The sequence below is a fragment of the Sus scrofa genome, chromosome 10 (genome assembly GCF_000003025.6).
Source record: "Sus scrofa isolate TJ Tabasco breed Duroc chromosome 10, Sscrofa11.1, whole genome shotgun sequence".
NCBI classification, from domain to species: Eukaryota; Metazoa; Chordata; class Mammalia; order Artiodactyla; family Suidae; genus Sus; species Sus scrofa.
Genome location: NC_010452.4, coordinates 20,708,393 through 20,722,358, shown reverse-complemented (window position 1 = coordinate 20,722,358; position 13,966 = coordinate 20,708,393).

Genomic DNA, 13,966 nt, shown 5'->3' with positions numbered 1-13,966 from the left:
ACCTACACCACAGCTCATGGTAACACTGGATCCTTAACCCACTGAGCAAGGCCAGGGATCAAACCTGCGTCCTCATGAATGCTAGTCAGATTCATTAACCACTGAGCCACGATGGGAACTCCCCAGTCTTTTCATATATACATAAAATGTGATCTCTTGTTCTTCACAATGGCTTGTTTATAAAATAATCCTCCATCACATACTCATAGCCCCTTCCCATTGGGATTTTTGCTCTCCTTCCATCAAGAGATGGGGTTTATCTTCCCCACTTAAATCGGAACTTGGTTATGCTACTTGCTTTGGCTACTGTGATGAGCAAATGTTCCACAAACCACTGTTTGAAAAGCCACTACTTTTCGCATTGTGGCTCAGCGGAGATGAATCTGACTGGCATCCATAAGGACACAGGTTTGATCCCTGGCCTCACTCAGCGGGTTAAGGATCCGGCGTTGCCAAAAGCTGCAGTGTAGGTCATAAACGTGGCTCAGATCTAGTGTTGCTGTGGCTGTAGTGTAGGCCGGCAGCTACAGCTCCTATTCAACCCCTATCCTGGGAACCTCCATGTGCTGCGGGTGCAGCCCTTAAAAAAAAAACCAAAAAAAGCCACTATTGTATATGGAATGAACAGTCAATGGGGACCTGCTGCATAGTACGGAGAACTCTATCCAATATTTTGTAATAACCTGTATGGGAAACGAATCTGAAAAAAAAAAAAAGGATGTGCGTACACATAAAACTGAATCACTTTGTTGTACAGGAAAAATGATCACACGTTGCAAACCAACTGTACTCCAATAGAACTTAGAAAGAAAAGCAAAGCAAGTGCACTCCCCTCTTTTAGACATGGTTGGAATCATGAGACCACGCTGTAAATAAATAAGCACTTGCTAGACTTTGGCAGAGGCCCTGAGGAGGAAAACTGAGCCGTGGCACCCATTGCCAGACGTGTGACTAAGGCCACTCAAGTCCAGCCCCAGTCAATCTATCAGGTGGATGTGGCCTTTCTGGGGAGACTGGAAAAAGAACAGCTCAGCTGCACCTGCCCAATTTCCTGCCCACAGTCATGACAGAGAAAACAGTTGTTCGCTTAAGTCAGTAGGTATTGGGTAACTTGTATCTGAATCACTGCCTTTTTTCTTCTTCTGCGGCATATGGAGGTTCCCAGGCTAGGGGTGGAATGAGAGCTGCAGCCACCCGCCTAGGCAACTGCGACAGTAATGCAGGATCGGAGCCACATCTGTGACCTAGACCACAGTTCATGGCAACGCAGGATCCTTAACCCACAGAGCGAGGCCAGGGATCAAACCCACATCCTCATGGATCCTAGTCGGGTTCATTAACCACTGAGCCACGAAGGGAGCTCCCGAAACACACTCTTAACTTCACGTTTGTCAAAGGAAGTGGACGGCCATAATGGGCAACACCAAAATGGGAATGAATTTCTACAGTGAAAGTTTGTTTTTTACTCACACAAAACCCACTGGGGAGGTTTCTGGTCAGCCAGCTCTCCTTCACGTAGTGAGTCAGGGATTCAGTCTCCTTTTGCAGCACCATTTTCTAACATTAAGCTCTAAATTCACCAAAAGACCGAACCACCTCTGCCTGCAAGCGACTCATCCACTGGCCATATGGCCAAACGTGGGTGAAAATGCACCTGACTCTGTCCTTGCCAGCTCTGACCTACCCCTACACCCCTTCTCTCTTCAGACCTTTTTTTTTTTTTTTCCTGGCTGCACCTGTGGCCTGTGTACGTTCCCAGGCCAGGGATCGAACCCGTGCCACAACAGTGACCGAAGACACAGTGACCTGAGCCACAGCAGTGACAATGCCAGATCCTTAACCCACTGAGCCACCAGGGAACTCCGATTTCTACCTTCTTGAAACAAATAATTATGCATCCTTTATCCCTATACTGAGCCATAACCTCCAAGAATAGGGTCATACCTACCAGTTTCTATTGTAATCCCCAACCTAAAACCTTCTATATGCGAGAGATGCCCTAACATTTACAGTCTTACATAATCTTCAGTATATATTCAGAAATATCTTCATTTAAATCTCACACTTTAAGATAGAAAATATATAATTAAATCCTTTTTTTTTTTACAAACGGTGGAACTGAGGACTAAATGTTCTAAGTGATTTGTCTAAAGATACCTTCGTGGCTCAGTGGTTAACAAACTCGAATAATATAGAAACATAGGGAGTTTCCATTGTGGAGCAGTGGAAACGAATCTAAGTAGCATCCATGAGGACGCGGATTTGATCCCTGGCCTCGCTCAGTGGGTTAAGGATCCGGCATTGCTGTGAGCTGTGGTGTAGGTGGCAGATGTGGCTCAGATCCCGAGTTGCTGTGGCTGTGGTGTAGGCCAGCAGCTGTAGTTCCGATTCAGCCCTTAGCCTGGGAATCTGCATATGCCACAAGTGCAGCCCTAAAAAGATAAAAGACAAATAAATCAAGAAATAAAGTTAGCACCTAGGAAATGGCAAAGTTGGAACTGGAACCCTCCAATCTTTTTTTTTTTTTTTTTTTGTCATAATGTGTAGTGGCTTCACGTGGGACCTCAACTCCCAGACCTGGGATTGAACCCAGGCCACAGCAGTGAAAGTGCAGAGTCCTAATGACTGGACCACCCAGGTAGTCTCTGGAACTCAATAATCTGACTCTTAAGTCTTCTCCACACTGTTAAATATATTTATTTAAGTAAACTAAAGCTTTGCCTCCCCTCCCATTTATCTGATGTCCAGTTGAGTCTCCAAATGTCATTATTTCTTCTCTCAAACTTGTCTCCCTTTACATCCCTAAGTTGCTGCAAAAGACTCCTAAATTTTCATTACTGTCTCTAGTCTCTTCCTCCTTTAATTCATTCTTAACACTGTTGTCAACATAACAGTACCAACATACCGTTTTAATTGCCATATTGTGGTTCAAAAATCCTCAATGCCACAATTTTACAAGTAGAATAAAATATGAACTCATGAGCTGGGCATTTTTTCATACTCCTACACTTTGACCCCTAAAATACCGTTCTAGTCTTGTGTCCTATTATTCTCCAGGTCAAACATCCTGTACTCGTCAGACTAATTTACCAATCTCCCCTAAATTATCCAGGTTGCAGGCAGGCTATTTTGCCTCCATAACAGTTATTCCCCTATCCCCCAAATTCGTCTCATTGTCCATTACTCCCCTGTGGGCCTGAGATAAATTCTGACCAGTCTACGTCAATCTTGGAAATCCCATTCTTCCTGCCTTGATTGATTTACAAAAGCTCCCAGCCAATGAGACGTGAGGGAAATTCTACAGGAAAGCTTCTGGGAAATATTTTCTTACTCTTCTAACAAGACTGAGGGGACCTCAGTTTCCAGGCATATGGCACAATCGATAGCCTTAAAAATATCCCTTGCCAAAAAAACCTAAATGGAAAAATAAAACAACCGTATTTGTAAATACACAGTTAAGCCTGAAAAAGTAGGAAACAGCTAGGTACCAGAATCTGAAAAGTGAGCTAAACACCAGTGCGGTAATTTGTCTCTGGCTCTGCTGTAGTTCTGGAGACTGTGTCAGTCTCAGTATCCGAGGTTTTTTGTTTGTTTGATTGATTTTTTGCTTTTTAGGGCCACGCGTGTGGCATATGGACGTTCCCAGGCTAGGGGTCCAATCAGAGCTGCAGCTGCCAGGCTACAGCACAGCCACAGCAACACAGGATCTGAGCCTCGTCTGCAACCTACACCACAGCTCACCTCAATGCTGAATCCTTAACCTGCTGAGCGAGGCCAGGGATCAAATCCAAATCCTCATGGTTACCAGTTAGGTTCCTTACTGCTGAGCCACAACGGGAACTCCTGGTACTTGAGTTTTAGTGGCTGGTGAGTCACTGGCCTGTGCCCGATGAGTGGTTTGAGCCAGTATCCTGTCACAGAGTTGAGATGCTCAAAGAGCCGTCCCCTTAGTGAGGGCGGGCGACACCCCCTTCGTCGCAGCCCTGCCCTTTGCGCATGCGCGGGGCCTATGCGCGGACTGCCCGCCGGGAGTGAGGGAAGGCGGGGCACCTGCCGGTCTCTCCCGGGGCTCCCCACAAACTTTGTAGAGAGACGTCTGCCCACAGGTTAGTGGCTACTGTTTTGTCGCCCACTACGTTGGTCTGCTAGGGCAGCCGTAGCAAAATGCCACAGAGGGAATCGCTTAACCGACAGAAACTTGTTTTCTCGCAGCGTGAAGGCTGGAAATCCAAATCCAGGTGTGTTTGCGTTTCGTTCCCCCTGCACCGTCTCTGCGCGGCTTGCCCACGACTGTCTTCTCCCTGCCGGTTTTCACAAGGTTTCCCCTCTGTGTGCATTCGACCCTGGCACCTCTTCCTCTTCTTACAGAAACACCAGTCCTGGAGCTCCCGCTGTGGCTCAGCAGGTAAAGAGCCGGACACAGTGTCCATGAGGATGTGGGTTGGATCCAGGGCCTCGCTCAGTGGGTTAAGGATCTGGCATTGCTGTGAGCTGAGGTGGGGGTCGCAGATGCGGCTTGGATCCCGCGTGGCTGTGGCAGTGGTGTAGACTGGCAGCTGCAGCTCCCGTTCCACTGCTAGCCTGGGAACCTCCATATGCCGCAGGTACAGACCTAAAAAGAACGGGGGAAAAAAAAAAAAGTCCTATTGGATTAGGGCCCCACCTTTATGACTTCATTTACCTTTTTTTCCATTTTTTAAAGTTTTGTTGAAGTATAGTACAGTTTACAAAGTTTCAATAATTTCTCCTGTACAACAAAGTGATTCAGTTACACATACATACACATCCATTCTCTTTCATTTTATTTTCCTACATAGATTATCACAGAATATTGGGTAGAGATCCCTGTGCTATACAGCAGGGCCCCACTGGCCAGCCATTCCACATACCTCAGGGTGCATATGCCAATCCCAAACCCCCAGTCCATCCCTCCCTGCCACCTGTCCCCTTGGTAACCATAAGTTTGTTTTCAAAGTCCCTGAGTCTGGTAGGTCCCATTGTGACTCAGCGGTTAACAAATCTGACCAGCATCCATGAGGACACAGGTTTGATCCCTGACCTCGCTCAGTGGGTTAAGGATCCAGCATTGCTTTGAGCTGTGGTGTAGGTCAGTGGCTGCAGCTCCGATTCAGCCCCTGTCCTGGGAACTTCCATATGCTGTGGGTGCAGCCCTAAAAAGCAAAAGCAAAAAAAAAAAAAAAAAAAAAAAAAAAAAAATAAAGCAAAGTCCTTGAGTCTGTTTCTGTTCTGCAAATAAACTCATTTGTATCCTTTTTTAAGATTCCATATGCATGACCTCATTTAACCCTAATGCTTCTTTGAAGGCCCTCTTACAACTACAGTCACATTGAGGGGTTAGGACTTTAACCAGAAGAATATTGTGGGGTTTGGGGGTGAGGCACCATTCAGGCATTATACCTACTTAGTCCAGTAAAACTCAAGTCAGAATAAGAATGAGAATTTGTCCTATGTTAGTAAGACACTTATTTGCTTGACAGAAGCAGGAAGAGAGAAATACATACTCTCTAGAGAGCTAAAACTTAAATCCTGACCCCATAAGATTCCTACAGAAAAAGCCCTGCTGGCCATGATTTTGCAACCCAAAGTTACAAAGCACAGCAAGGCCAAGGCACCGTGGACACCAGCAAATACAAACAACAAACAGTAACATGCGACAATCCGAACTTCCAGCAATGGAATTATTGGTTAGAGAAGTCAAAATAAGGGCTAATATGTTTAAAGAAATAAAAATTAGAATTGAAAACACGAGGGAAGTCCCTGGTGGTCCAGTGGTTAGGACTCCACGCTTTCACTACTGTGGCCCGGGTTTGATCTCTGTTCTGGGAACTGAGATCCCACGTCAAACAGCCAAAAAAAAAAGTACCTAATATTTACCTAATATTTAGAGTTCCCTGGTGGTGCAGCGGGTTAAGGATCTGGTTGGTCACTTGGTCTGGGAACTTTTATATGTCACAGGTGCAGCCAAGACCAAAAAAAAAACGAGACAGAAGCAACACAAGAGTTTCAAAGTGAAACAGATTGGAATGACAACTAAAGGAGACATATAAATTCATTTTGTATTGTATCTTGAAACTGGTGACATAAAGACTCCACCTCTGGTTATCCTGTTAAACAAGTAATTCATTTTCATTCACAAGTGAAAAACAGAAGAGCTAACATTAAAAACTCAATGAGTGGCCCTTTAGCCCACACAGTGAGTGAGCACATTAAGCAACACTGAAGTGAGAATTAGTTCACTAGGGAGTTCCCATAGTGGCACAGCGGAAACGAATCTGACTAGCATCCATGAGGATGCAGGTTCGATCCCTGGCCTCGCTCATTGGGTTAAGGGTCCGGCGTTGCTGTGAGGTGTCATGTAGGTTGAAGATGTGGCTTGGATCTTATGTTGCTGTGGCTGTGGTGTAGGGCAGCGGCTGTAACTCTGATTGGACCCCTAGCCTGGGAACCTCCATATGCTGAGGGTGTGGCCCTAAAAAGTGAAAAAAAAAAAACAAAAAAAACAAAAGAGAGAGAGGAGAGAGAGAGAATTAGTTACCTAGAATGTGTATATATGTAAATATATATGTATATTATATTACCCAAATTACAGTGCAGAAAGATCAAAAGTCAAGAGACTTGAACTGGGGGCAAAGAGACACAGGAAACAGAAGGAAGATAGACTCAGAAGGTCTGTCATATGTCTAACTGGGATTCCAGAAGTAGATGATAGAAATGACATAAAGATTAGATTTTTCTTCCCCATAACTGATAAGAAACAAGATTCTAAGATTCAGAAAGTACAAGGAATCCCAAACGGGATCAATAAAAAGGCACTAATGAACCTCATGGTGAATGCACAGAACATTAAAACAAAGAGATCTTGAAAATGGCCAGAGAGGAAAGGCAGACTATCCACTCAGGAGTGAACACTAGACCCACAGCTGACTTGAAATCAGCAACCTTGGAAACCAGAAGGCCAGAGCGGAATTGTTTCAAAATGTTGTGATGAAACACCTATCAACCTAGAATTGCACATCAACGCAAACTACCCTTTGAGAATCAGTGCGAAATAAATTTTTTTTTCAGACAGCAACCTAAACTCTTTAGCATTGATAGAAACATAGGAAAGCAACTCTGTGATAACTTACTGCAGAAAGAAGAAAACCCTAAACTATTTATCATCAATAGAAACATAGGAAAGGAACTCTGTAATAACTTACTGCAGAAAGAAGAACGGAGGTGGGAGGAAAGAAGAAAAGCAGTGAAACTTGTAAATCTGTGAGTAAAGCTAAACAAAGATCGATTATTTGAAATTATGATACTAATGTCTAATTAATGGAATTTAAAAACACTATTAGGAGTTCCCGTCGTGGCTCAGTGGTTGATGAATCTGACTAGGAACCATGAGGTTTCGGGTTTGATCTCTGGCCTCGCTCAGTGGGTTAAGGATCCGGCGTTGCCGTGAGCTATGGTGTAGGTCACAGATGTGGCTTGGATCCCGAGTTGCTGTGACTGTGGCATAGACCAGCAGCTACAGCTCCGATTAGACCCCTAGCCTGGGAACCTCCATAGGCCGAAGACGCGCCCCTAAAAAGACAAAAAGACAAAAAACAACAAAAAAAACCCACTAGCAAATAAAGCTAACACAGTGGTCAATGGTAGGATGTAAGCCAGAAGAGAAACCAGCAGAACTGAAGAGCTCAAAAATCTTGTATTGTTCAGGAGGAAAAAGCTATAGAACAACCTTGATCTAGTTAAAGTGCTTACTAAATTCCAAAAATAATCACAAAGAGAATACACTAGAGCATATAATTTTGAAAATAGAAAAAAAAAATGCCGTGAAGGAAAAAAAAAATCAATCCAAAATATGGTAGTAAGAGAAAGAAGTAGAAAAAAAAATGAAATCCAAAAAAATAAAATTATAAAAATAAACAAGTGGGAGTTCCCTTGTGGGGCAGTGTTGGCTAAGGATCCATTGTTGTCACTGCAATAGTTTGATGCTGCAGTATGGGTTCGATTCCTGGCCTGGGGAATTTCCATATGCCATGGAAAGAAAAAACACAATTGTCAGTAATCATCAAATGAAAGCCAACTAACTTCTCAGCTAAAAGTTAAAAATTATTATAATGGGAGTTCCCGTCATGGCGCAGTGGTTAACGGATCCGACTAGGAACCATGAGGTTGCGGGTTCGGTCCCTGCCCTTGCTCAGTGGGTCAACGATCCAGCGTTGCCGTGAGCTGTGGTGTAGGTTGCAGACGCGGCTCGGATCCCGCGTTGCTGTGGCTCTGGCGTAGGCCGGTGGCTACAGCTCCGATTCGACCCCTAGCCTGGGAACCTCCACATGCCGCGGGAGCGGCCCAAGAAATAGCAACAACAACAACAACAATAACAACAACAACAACAAATTATTATAATGATTTTTTAAATCTATACTCTGCTTAAAAGAAATATACCTAAAACATTAATGCAAAAAGGGTGAAGGAGAAAGATTTTAAAAGACATACTGGACAAATTCTAATGAAGAAAAAGCTACTGTAGTTATATTAATATCAAACAAAATAAACTTTAACCCCCACAAAAAGAATGCAAAGAGTTATGACATAATGATAAAAAGTTTAGTTCACTGGGAAACTTTATTTTTATTTATTTATTTACTTTTTTGTCTTCTGTCTTTTTAGGGCCACACCCGTGGCATATGGAGGTTCCCAGGCTAGGGGTCTAATCAGAGCTGTAGCCACTGGCCTGCGCCAGAGCCCAGCTGCAGCAACGTGGGATCCGAGCTGGTCTGCGACCTACACCACAGATCATGGCAACGCCGGATCCTTAACCCACTGAGCAAGGCCAGGGATCGAACCCTCAACCTCATGGTTCCTAGTCAGATTTGTTTCCACTGCACCACAACTGGAAGTCCCACTGGGAAACTTTAACATGTCTAAAGTAGCATGCACTTAGGCTTCGAATATAACTTCCTAAAACTGTTCATGTGTGGCTGTAGAAATCTATAGCCAACATCATCCTAAATGGCTCAACTTTAGAAGAATCCCTTTAAAACATGAAATAAGAAAAAGATATCTGCTAGTACCACTTCTATTCAATAATGTACTGAGAGCCCTTAGCATTAAGACAAAAAAGGAAAAATAAAAATTGTAAACTTTAGAAATACAAAAATAAAATATTGTAAAATTGTCATGGAAAATAACACAAAATGTTTAGCTCACTATGAGAACTAATGAGAGAGGAGTTCCCGTCGTGGTGCAGTGGTTAACGAATCTGACTAGGAACCATGAGGTTGCGGTCCCTGCCCTTGCTCAGTGGGTTAACGATCCGGCGTTGCTGTGAGCTGTGGTGTAGGTTGCAGACGCGGCTCAGATCCCGCGTTGCTGTGGCTCTGGTGTAGGCCGGTGGCTACAGCTCCGATTCAACCCCTAGCCTGGGAACCTCCATATGCCGCGGGGAGCGGCCCAAGAAATAGCAACAACAACAACAACAACAACAACAACAACAAAAGACAAAAAAAAAAAAAAAAAAAAAGAACTAATGAGAGAATTTCATCAGGTTACTAAATCAAAATCGGTGTTAAAAATCAACTTTATGGGGTTTATGTGTAAGTTACAGATAATTAGAAGATATACTTTTAGGAGATAGATTTATAATGCATCAAAATTAAAAGTATAAATATAAAGGGACAAATATAACAAGAACTGTGCCAGATCATACTGGGGTAAATTGTATAACTTCGTGGAAAGAGATAAAAATGACAACAAACTACTGAAGAAATATTATAAATAAAGATGCCATATGATGGCAATATCAATTCCTAAATTGATCCCTATACTTCAGAGCATTTCCCATCACACAAACCAAGAGGGGTTTTCACTGAACATGAAAAGCAGATCTTAGAATGAAATCATTGAGAAAAAAGGAATCATTTTATTTTTAAAATTTTTTTCTTTTTTGGCCACCCCAGAGTATATGGAGTTCATGGGACAGGGATCAGATCTGAGCCGCAGCTGCGGCAACGCTGGATCCTTGACCCACTGTGCCAGTCTGGGGATCAAACCTGGGTCCCAGCGCTCCAGAAATGCGACCGATCCCACGCGCCACAGCGGGAACTCAAGGAATCATATTAAATGCAATTATTTTATATGGAAAAGAAATGAACAGATTACCACAGAAAATTTTGCAAGAAGACGTGGGTGGGGCTGTCCTATCAGCTATGCAGGCAGATTGTAAAATTAATGCAATTAAGACAGTGTTTGGAGCAGTTCCTGGCATGGCTCAGCCATTAGGGAACCTGACTAGCATCCATGACAACGCGGTTCGATCCCTAGTCTGGCTCAGTGGGTTAAGGATCTGGCGTTGCTGTGAGCTGTGATGTAGGCCAATGACTACAGTTCTGATTCAACCCCTGGCCTGGGAACTTCCATATGCCATGTGTGTGGCCCTGAATAGACAAAAAGACAAAAAAAACAAAAACAAAAACAAAAAAACAAAAACACAGTGTTTGAAGAAGGGCTAGCCTAATAGTCATTGGAATAGAATTGACAGCTCATGATAGCTTTATACATATATGGAAACTTGGTACAAGACAAACATCTCTTGGCACAGAAAAGGAATAGGAAATATATGGACTATTCAATACATAGTCAATACACAGATAAGTACATATACAGGAAAAATAAAATAGTATTCAGTATTACTAAGTGTAATAGTATAGTATTTCTATCTCTCCCTATAGGCAAAAATCAAATTTCTGATGAATAAAATACTTAAAGTAAAAAGCAAAATTTCACATTTTCTAAGACAATATATGAGATTATTTGATGGCTTCTGAGTATACAATATATAAAACACACAAAACATAAAGAAAATGATGAATAAATTTAGCCACATTAAAATGAAACATCTGTTCTTGAAGATCGACCAATAAAAAGTGAAAAGCCGAGTCCAAAACTGGAAGAAAATATCTGTGATATATACCACTGACAAAAGACTATTGTTGAGAAAATATAATAAACATGTACACAGCAATAAAAACAACAGAACACATTAAAATATCAAAAGATATGAATAGTTATTTCAAGAAGAGGAAACATAAATGGCTTAAAAAAGTATGAAAAGATGCTCAACCTAAATTCCTCAGGACAATCCAAAGTGATATCACAATCAGATATTATAAAAAATTATTTAAAAATGATAAGTCTCATCATATGGAGTATTGTCTCTGAACTGCAATAAAGGAAATAGTTCTGCTCTGCAGGTGGAAGTGTAAGTTGGCACAAGTGCTTTGGAAGACCCATTGGCATGCTGATAACGTTGGAGATGTGCTTAACAACCAGCAGTCTCACTTTTGGCAGAGTATTTGATGTATTTGTCTGCAGACTTGTAGAAGAATGTTCCCAACAGTATAGTTTTGTAAGAGCAAAAACTTGGACACTACGCAAGTATCTGTTGATGAGAAAAAAAAAAAAAAGTGATATGGGATACTGCACAGCAGTGAAAACAAACGCACTGCAGCTAGACAAGCAACAGGGAGGAGAAGAAGTGGAATCTGTCCATGTGAACCCATTTAAATAAAGCTCAAAAACCTACGAACATCAACATATGTTATTGAGCTATGAACACATCCTTTTCAAAGACTGTAAAGAAAAAGGCTAAAAAGAAAACCAGGAGCATTCATGGCGTGAGAATGTTTCGTTGAAAATCAGCATTCCACAATCCCTGGTATTCAAAAAACAGTAAGATGCAACACAGCAGGATTTTACAACAGTCTTCTTAAACATTTTTAAAGTAAAGCTTGTTTTTATTTTAAAAGATACTTATGCTTTAAAACTATTCAGGTTTAATTTTGGCCCGTTTAATTCCGGCTCATTGATTTTATTATGAAAAGGAGGGGCAGACCCTAAGTAAATAACAATGGAGAATAAGACGAAATGCCCTAATTGTCTAACAATTAATGGAGTGCTGAAATTATAGCAGATTTTTAAAAGTATATATAGTCTGACCCCATTTTAAAATGAAATAACATATACATATACACATGAACATACATGCATGGAAGTAAGTCTGAAGGCTTTCACTGAGCTCTCTCAAGGTGGATGGAATTGTGTGAATTTACTATGTTGTTTTTTTTATTATATTTTCTTCTATTGCCTTTATGACAGGACAAATTGTCAAAGAAATTAGATGAGAATCTCATTACTGGGCATTCTATTGTTCTGACTAAACACATACACGCTGCTGGCTCACAGCATTTGACCATGACATACAGTCAATGAAAGTTTTTTTCCCCAACCAATCCCTCTTTGGATATTTGAATTTCTTTTCCTTTTAAGCAGGGATACTTTGGTGGAATAATTTGAAAAGCACTGCCTTATGACATGCGTTCAGATCACTATATATTAATTAACACACTGTTAAAGCTCATTTTTGCTACATTCATCTGCATTTGCATAAGTAAAGGATCTTATCAGTTTATTGTCATTGATTTTAAACTTTAACAGATACTCTTTTTAGTAATCTTATTAGTTTTATATTTTTTAATTTGGAGGCTTCAGTAAGATACATTTTAACTGTATTTCTCCAGAATATTTGGTATGTACTTACTTAACTCCTTGACTTCAACTGATATTTAAAGATTTATTTAAACTCAGTTGCTTAAGGTACTGTGCTTAGTATCTATCTCCTTATATAACAATCTTGTTCTCCTAGAGAAAAGCAGAAAATTCACTAGTGCTGTTTTTTATCTTTATTTTATTTATTTATTTTTTTTGTCTTTTTAGGGCGGCACCCAGGGCATATGGAGGTTCCCAAGCTAGGGGCTGAATCAGAGCTGTAGCTGCTGGTCTACACCACAGCTCACCACAATGCCGGATCCTTAACCCACTGATCCAGGCCAGGAATCGAACCTGCATCCTCATGGGTACTAGTCAGATTTATTTCCGCTGAGCCACGATGGGAACTTCTTCAAAAATTTTAAGGACACCTTTATATTTTCGTCTCCAAAAATTTATAAATTATATATGGTAGACATTCAATTACTCCTGTTTGATAGATCAGAGAATTGAGATATTTTGGAGAACTTAAGAGTCATGGTAATTATTTTAGCTACCATTTCTTTCTACACATAGCATATACAGGAACTCTCTCCGCTTACTTAAGTAAGGGCCATAAAAAACGTGCTGTTCAAATCTCCAAGGAGAACAAGGTGAGGAGTGAGGTGTGGACACGGAGAGTCCTTACTGCAACGTGGTGGCCTGATAAAATTTCACCAGTTGTAACCTGAGAAGACATAGCATGGGAGGGGAATGCCCTTGCAGGTGTAAAAATGCAAGTATTTGAAAGTTATGGGGGGAAATTCTTACAGGCAGTAAAGCTAGGACAAACTGATGTCCTGCAAAAGGAAAGTGAGAACAGAGCCAGAGAGCTGTTAACAAAGGGTTAAAGACTGGGTGTGAGAACCAGGACTGTGAGATAGCTTGCAAAGAGGTCCTTAGCTCTTGGCAGGGCTGAGCGCAGGGTTGCAGGTCAAATGGATTGCATTCGGATGCTCTGCCCAGGCCGGTCTGGTGCCCTGAAGCCCGTCCGCTGGTTTGGAAAACCTGGGAGCTTGAAAACATCCGGGTGGGGGTATTTGCGTGGATTCCACGTGCTCTGCAGAGCTCCCTGAAACCTCGGGGCTTGCAGAGGTGGCTATCCCTCTCTAGGAAGAGCTGGAAGCTGCCTTAGGAGCCTCTTCCCCATGCCGCAACGGTGCCCATCCCCCAGGAGCTGCCCCTCTCTCCTTTCCTGGTTGCAGGTAAATTCATCATAACCCAGCCTAGGACATCCTGATAGGTGAGGAAGGAGACTCTTGACCAGGAGGGGAAGAACTTAACTAGACAGCCAGGAGGAGCCCAGTGAGGATTGGATCTTCATGGCCCGAAATAAGGCCGGATCAGTAAGAATCTTTGACTTGAAGTATCC